Here is a 6,164-nt window from a genome sequence, read left to right as displayed (position 1 = left end):
TCTCCACCAAAGCAGGCTGTAAATAAATTTTGAATGGAACCTGGCATCACCCTGAAGTAATTCTAACTTCACACTGTTGGGGTAGTTTACCAAAATGGCTTCAGAGTAGACTAACACTACACAGCACATTTTAAAAAAAGACACATTTATTCAGTGTCATGATCAGACTACTACATTTAGCAATCAACAGCATGGGTGCAAAAAAAACTCTACATTAAAACCCTTTGCTGGATATGTATATGTATAGCTGATTCACTTTGTTATAAAGCAGAAACTAACACACCATTGTAAAGCAATTATACTCCAATAAAGATGTTAAGAAAAAACAAAAAAAATCAATTTTGAAATGCTTTACACTTTCCACAGAACAGAAACTAAAATAATCTGTTATACAATTAGTCACAAATACAGTCCTCAAGGGGTTTTTTGCCCATACACATGAGTATCGTCTAAAACATGTCTTCTTTGTAGCAGTTAGGCCCTGCCACCACTGTGCTTGGCTGAGTTCACAAATCTGTTGTAGCCTGTAGTTTCCCTGTCACTTCTCTGGCTCTCCTCTCCTGCTAAGCTTTGTTTCCTGTCAGTAATTACAACCTCCTGCCACTGCCATAGCTACTGCTGCTGCTGGAACCACCACAGCTACCTTGGTTTCGTGGTTTGGCAAAGTATTGGCCTCCACTACCACAGGGGCCAGAACTTCTGCCTCCAAAGTTTCCTCCTTTCATGGGTCCAAAATTTGAAGACTGATTGTTGTAATTGCCAAAATCATTGTCGCTTCCACCACCTCCAAAATTGCTTCCATCATTACCGAATCCATTATAGCCATCCCCGCTGCCACCACAGCCACCACCACCGCGGCTGCCACCTAAGCCAGCTCGACCACTGAAGTTTCCTCCACGGCCACCACCAAAGTTTCCAGAACCACTCTGACCTCTTTGGCTGGATGAAGCACCATCCACCTCTTGCTGAGATAGGGCTTTCCTTACTTCACAGTCGTGGCCATTCACAGTGTGGTATTTCTGAATGACAGTCTTGTCTACAGAGTCATGGTCATCAAAGCTTACTAAAGCAAAGCCTCTCTTTTTACCACTGCCTTGGTCAGTTATGATTTCAATCACTTCAATTTTCCCATACTGTTCAAAATAGTCTCTTAGGTGATGTTCTTCAGTGTCTCCTTTAATGCCACCAACAAAAATCTTTTTCACCAGGTCTTTGAGAATCTTCTCTTGAGACGGCCCTCTTTGGTTCCCCAACTCTTCCACCCACCTCCTGTGGCCTTGCCTTCACGGCTGCATCCACCTCCTCCACAGTGGCATACGTGACAACCCCGAAGCCTCTGGAGTGCTTGGTGTTTGGATCCCTCATTACCACACAGTCTGTGAGCGTTCCCCACTGCTCACAATGGCTCCTCAGACTGTCATCGGTTGTTTCAAAGCTCAAACCTCCGATGAAGAGCTTCCGCAGCTGTTCGGGCTCTTTGGGAGACTCTGACTTAGACATGACGGCTGGGGAGGGGGAGATGTCAACGATGCTTACACGGCAGCGTCCATAGGCAGAAAGCAAGATTCCATTTTCTTTCTAAAACCCATCCCATCAATCAGACCCTCAATTCAGTTACACGCTTTCTTCCCAGAACTCATTAAATCATTCTTCCACTTTTGTTTCTTTTCTCATTTTCCCCTATCAGCCTCCCTCTCTGATTTTGAGGTTCTTGTTTTCTTTTCACCTCCCACTGAAATAACTTCTTGGTTATGTGCAGCACTGTTCTTTCCAGAATTACTAAATCATGCTTCACTTTCGCGTCTTTCCTCCATTTCCCCCTCATGCTCCCACCCTGATGGCATCAGTTTATTGACCTTGGGTCTGCTTGTGCTTTAAACCTTTAGTAGAGGAGAGGAGACTTTCCCATTTCCCCCCAACGTGTTTAGTTAGCAGACTGGATTTGGTAACAGCTCAGACACTGCTGTGTGGCCTTTCGCGATGCTGTTTATATGTCTGTTTGTTCTTGGGTTGCTCAATAGGGGCCCCTTGCCAACATACTTTAGAAGGGGGCTGCTTGGGTATCTGACCTTTGTGTCACCCTGCCATTAGCCCACTCTTCACTCACTGGAAGGCAACTCACAGGTTTTATCCCAATCCCACACCCTCCATCCCTTCCATGCCACTCTCCACCCTATCACCATATGTCTCAGTCCTGTAAGCCCTGTTCAAGATCCAGCTTCACCTGGCCTGACCCTGTTTGACAACAACCATTTCCCCAAATGAACCTGTCAGGCCTTCTGTGTACACCAGGCATTCTCAAGCTTCCATGGCAACTTGAACATGTGTATTTTTAGCTTTGAAAATGGTCTTAAGCACCATCTGCCATATTTTCTGTGTCTCTCAGGGTGAATAGATGAGGGTATCAATGAAACGAAGTTAGCCAATAGGGCTTCCCTGGTGGCACAGTGGTTAAGAATCTGCCTGCCAATGCAGGGAACACAGGTTCGATCCCTGGTCCAGGAAGATCCCACATGCTGTGGAGCAACTAAGTCCCTGTGCCACAACTGCTGAGCCTGCGCTCTAGAGCCCGTGAGCCACAACTACTGATCCCGCGTGCCACAACTACTGAAGCCCGTGTGCCTAGAGCCCGTGCTCCGCAACAAGAGAAGCCACTACAATGAGAAGTCCACGCACCACAACGAAGAGTAGCCCCCGCTCTCTGCAATTAGAGACAGCCCGCATGCAGCAACGAAGACCCAATGCAACCAAAAATAAATAAATAAATTAAATTGATTCTTTAAAAAAAAAGAGAGATACAATTGCCACTATCATATTGCTGCTTTGAATAAGTAACTGTGCTTTCATCTGTCAAATTCCAGATCTTGATCTCAGGCTTGATAAGTGACATAAAGGGATGCTTAGAGGCACTGAGAACACTTTATCCAGGAGAAGGCATGGTCGAGGTAGAGAAAGAAGCTGTCATCAGTGTCAAACATCTCAAAATACTTCACACAACAGGAGTTGGACATGTTCTCATCCCATGTTCTACATGTACAGGAGAACTGATTTCAACTTAGGCTAAGGACACATTTGTAACAGTGGGACTGGGTTGCCTCAGACAATGGTTCCCTACAACGAGCAATGCCAGACCAATTCTGCTTTCCAGATGCTATAAAAACAACTATCTACCATGACTACACACTTCTCAAAGTACTTCATAAATATTACTTCATTTGACCCCTACCACAACTCCACACGTAGGTATTATAATGCCATCTCTCAGCTGAGGATCAGACAGGTTATATAACTTCCCCAAAGCCACACAGCAGAGCCAGGACTGGAACCCATTCACATCTACCTAACTAGAAAGCCCAGGCCTTCTTCACCACACTGCACTCCCCACAGATGTGCAGAGACAGGAGTCCACACTGGCAGAAGGCTGTAAGCTGTCAGCTGTGCAGGCCACTTTAAGGCCACCCCAGCCCTAAGCTTCGGAGCTCTCACACCCCTTTTCCATGCTGTGAAGTTTCTTTTGACTGTCATTTTTTCCTTGATTGTAGCTTACAGGACTCGTGCTTCAGACCTATGAGAGTCTCAATGGTACACAGGTGCCCCAGGAGTAGATAACCTCCTTGCCCCCTCTGTTAGGTCCACGAATTAAATCTATCTGTGGCCTGTCCCCCTTCCTTCCATACTCTTGTAATCCTTGAAAGCACACATTGCTCAGTTCCTGAGAGGCATTCTCTTTCCCTGAGTAACACAGTTACTTTTTGTTCTTTTTCTCTGGAAAGTCATGTTATGTCAAACTCCCTCTCCCTCTCATCCCAGTAAATGAAACCTTAAAGACTGACTACAGTGTCTTCATCAGTCTGTTTGTCATTAGCACAGGAGAGGGAGCAGTAATAGCAGTAATCAAGAACAGGGACTCAGAGCACATGTGGTACCTAGCAGTGTACTAGGGGCTGTCTGTGTCTTGTCCAGCTTCATGCTTCCAAAATCCCCATGTTGCTGCTGATGAAGAAAGGGACACTTGAAAACCTACACACAGATGTTTATAACAGCTTTGTTTATAACTGCCAAAACCTGGAAGCAACCAAGATGCCCTTTGGTGGGTGAATGGATAAACAAGCTATGGTACGTCCAGATGATGGAATATTATTCAGTGCTAAAAAGCAATGAGCTATCCAGACATGGAGGAACCTTAAATGACTATTACTAAATGAAAGAAACCAATCTAAAAAGGCTATATACTATAGGATTCCAACTACATAACTCCATTCTGGAATAGGCAAAACTACAGAGATAGTAAATAGATCAGCGGTTGCCAGGTGAGGGGAGAGGGACGGATAGATAAGAGCACAGAGGATTTTTAGGGCAGTGAAAGTACTGTGAATGATACTATAATGATGGGTATATGTCATTAGACGTTTGTCCAAACCCATAAAATGTACAACACCAAGAGTGAACCCTAATGTAAACTATGGACCTTGGGTGATAAGGATATGTCAATGTAGGTTCATCAATTACAATAAATGTACCACTCTAGTGGGGAATGTTGATAGTAAGAGAGGCTGTGCATGTGTGGGGTAGATGGGATATAAGGGAAATCTCTGAACTTCCTTCTCAATTGTGCTGTGAGTCTAAAACTACTCTAAAAGAGAAAGTCTATTTTTAAAAAGGAAGGAAAGAAGGAAGGAAGGGAGGAAGGAAGGAAGACACAGCTGGAGAAGTTAGGTGACCTGCCCTGGGTCACAGGCCAGTGATTGGCAGTGTTAGAATCTAGAGTCCAGTTCTGTCTGGCTCCATTGCCCATGCTTTCTAACGAGTCCGTGGAAACAAAGTGGCCCCTGACTTAGCTTTGCCTTTGAGTGTCGGCCTCGCATGACCTCCCACACCATGGGCAGTTTCTCTTTCCGAGTCTCGAGACTGATTCTGCAGAGAACAAGGGGATCTCCCCATGGAGTGTCTCTCAGAGTGTCCATCTGACAGGCAAGAAGGAACTCACCTGACCCCACTCTGTTACGCAGAATAGAGTTGGCATTAGAGGCTGCCACCTTTCTGTCTGCTGATAATGCAAAAATTGAGGACGTCTGGGACTTAAAAGGAAATGCCGATTGGGTCTCCCTGGTGGCGCAGTGGTTGAGAGTCCGCCTGCTGATGCAGGCGACACAGGTTCGTGCCCCAGTCCGGGAGGATCCCGCATGCCACGGAGTGGCTGGGCCCGTGAGCCATGGCTGCTGAGCCTGCACGTCTGGAGCCTGTGCTCCGCAACAGGAGAGGCCACAGCAGTGAGAGGCCCGTGTACCGCAAAAAAAAAAAAAAAAGGAAATGCCGATTAATGAGAAACAGAAATTCAAACACCATAAATCAGGTGGCCTTCTATATGTTGAGGAAAAGAGTTAGGAATATTAAGTTCAAGGCCAGAGCCAGATTAAGCCTGATTTGTGTGGAGAGCAGCATGGGGAGGGGGATCCTCACATTGGCCACATCAGGGGGCGTCCCAGAGCAGGTGGGCCAGTGATCCTTGCTGCCAGAGCTGAGTGAGGTCAGACTCAGAAAAACGTGGATATCTACACAATCGAGACAGCAAGTTTTCTTTCCTGGACAAATAATTTCTTCGTAATCAGGATAATTTAATCCATCACCTCTTAAGGGTAAGACATGAATGGTTTTCTTGTACCACCAGAGGAAATTCTTCTCAGAAGCTAGGTGCTTGCTGGGGAAACTATTTTATTAAGTGTTCTGGGTGAATATAATACTGATTTCAAACAACTATAGCTGAAGTCATCAGCAAGTACAATGGTTATTGTATGCACAAGAATCAGGGCCATATTTTATCTCTAGGTAAAAACTATTTTTAAGGTATTTCATAAATCACCGGCAAGGTCAACCATACTAAACATTCCAGAACACACAGGGGAAATCTCTGGGGGCGTGCCCAGACCTCCAGGCTGCAGGGATTCATTGTTCTGACGCTTCCTGCACACTGCACGGAGCTGTCCCGTCGTCAGCAAGTCTGCAGGGTCTGCAGGAGGCAGGCTCACTTCACAGCCCCCAGGTGGGGACGACACCGAGCCGCACACCTCCTGCCACTGCACAGAGTGACATAACCACTGGGCTCACCCCCTGCAGGGCCGCTGCTCTCTTCACACAGCACGTGGGGACAAAAGCAACCCATGGAG

The 6,164-nt window shown here is 46.1% G+C and overlaps 1 pseudogene; it reads right to left on the bottom strand.

Moving 5' to 3' along the window:
• Positions 1-587: 587 nt before the first annotated feature.
• On the bottom strand, positions 588-1,500 carry LOC136136023 (heterogeneous nuclear ribonucleoprotein A1-like; annotated as a pseudogene).
• Between the last annotated feature and the right edge of the window lie 4,664 nt (positions 1,501-6,164).

This window comes from Phocoena phocoena, chromosome 16 (genome assembly GCF_963924675.1).
Source record: "Phocoena phocoena chromosome 16, mPhoPho1.1, whole genome shotgun sequence".
NCBI lineage: Eukaryota > Metazoa > Chordata > Mammalia > Artiodactyla > Phocoenidae > Phocoena > Phocoena phocoena.
Note: the sequence above shows the minus strand (reverse complement) of the source record. Positions and strands in the feature narration are given on the sequence as shown.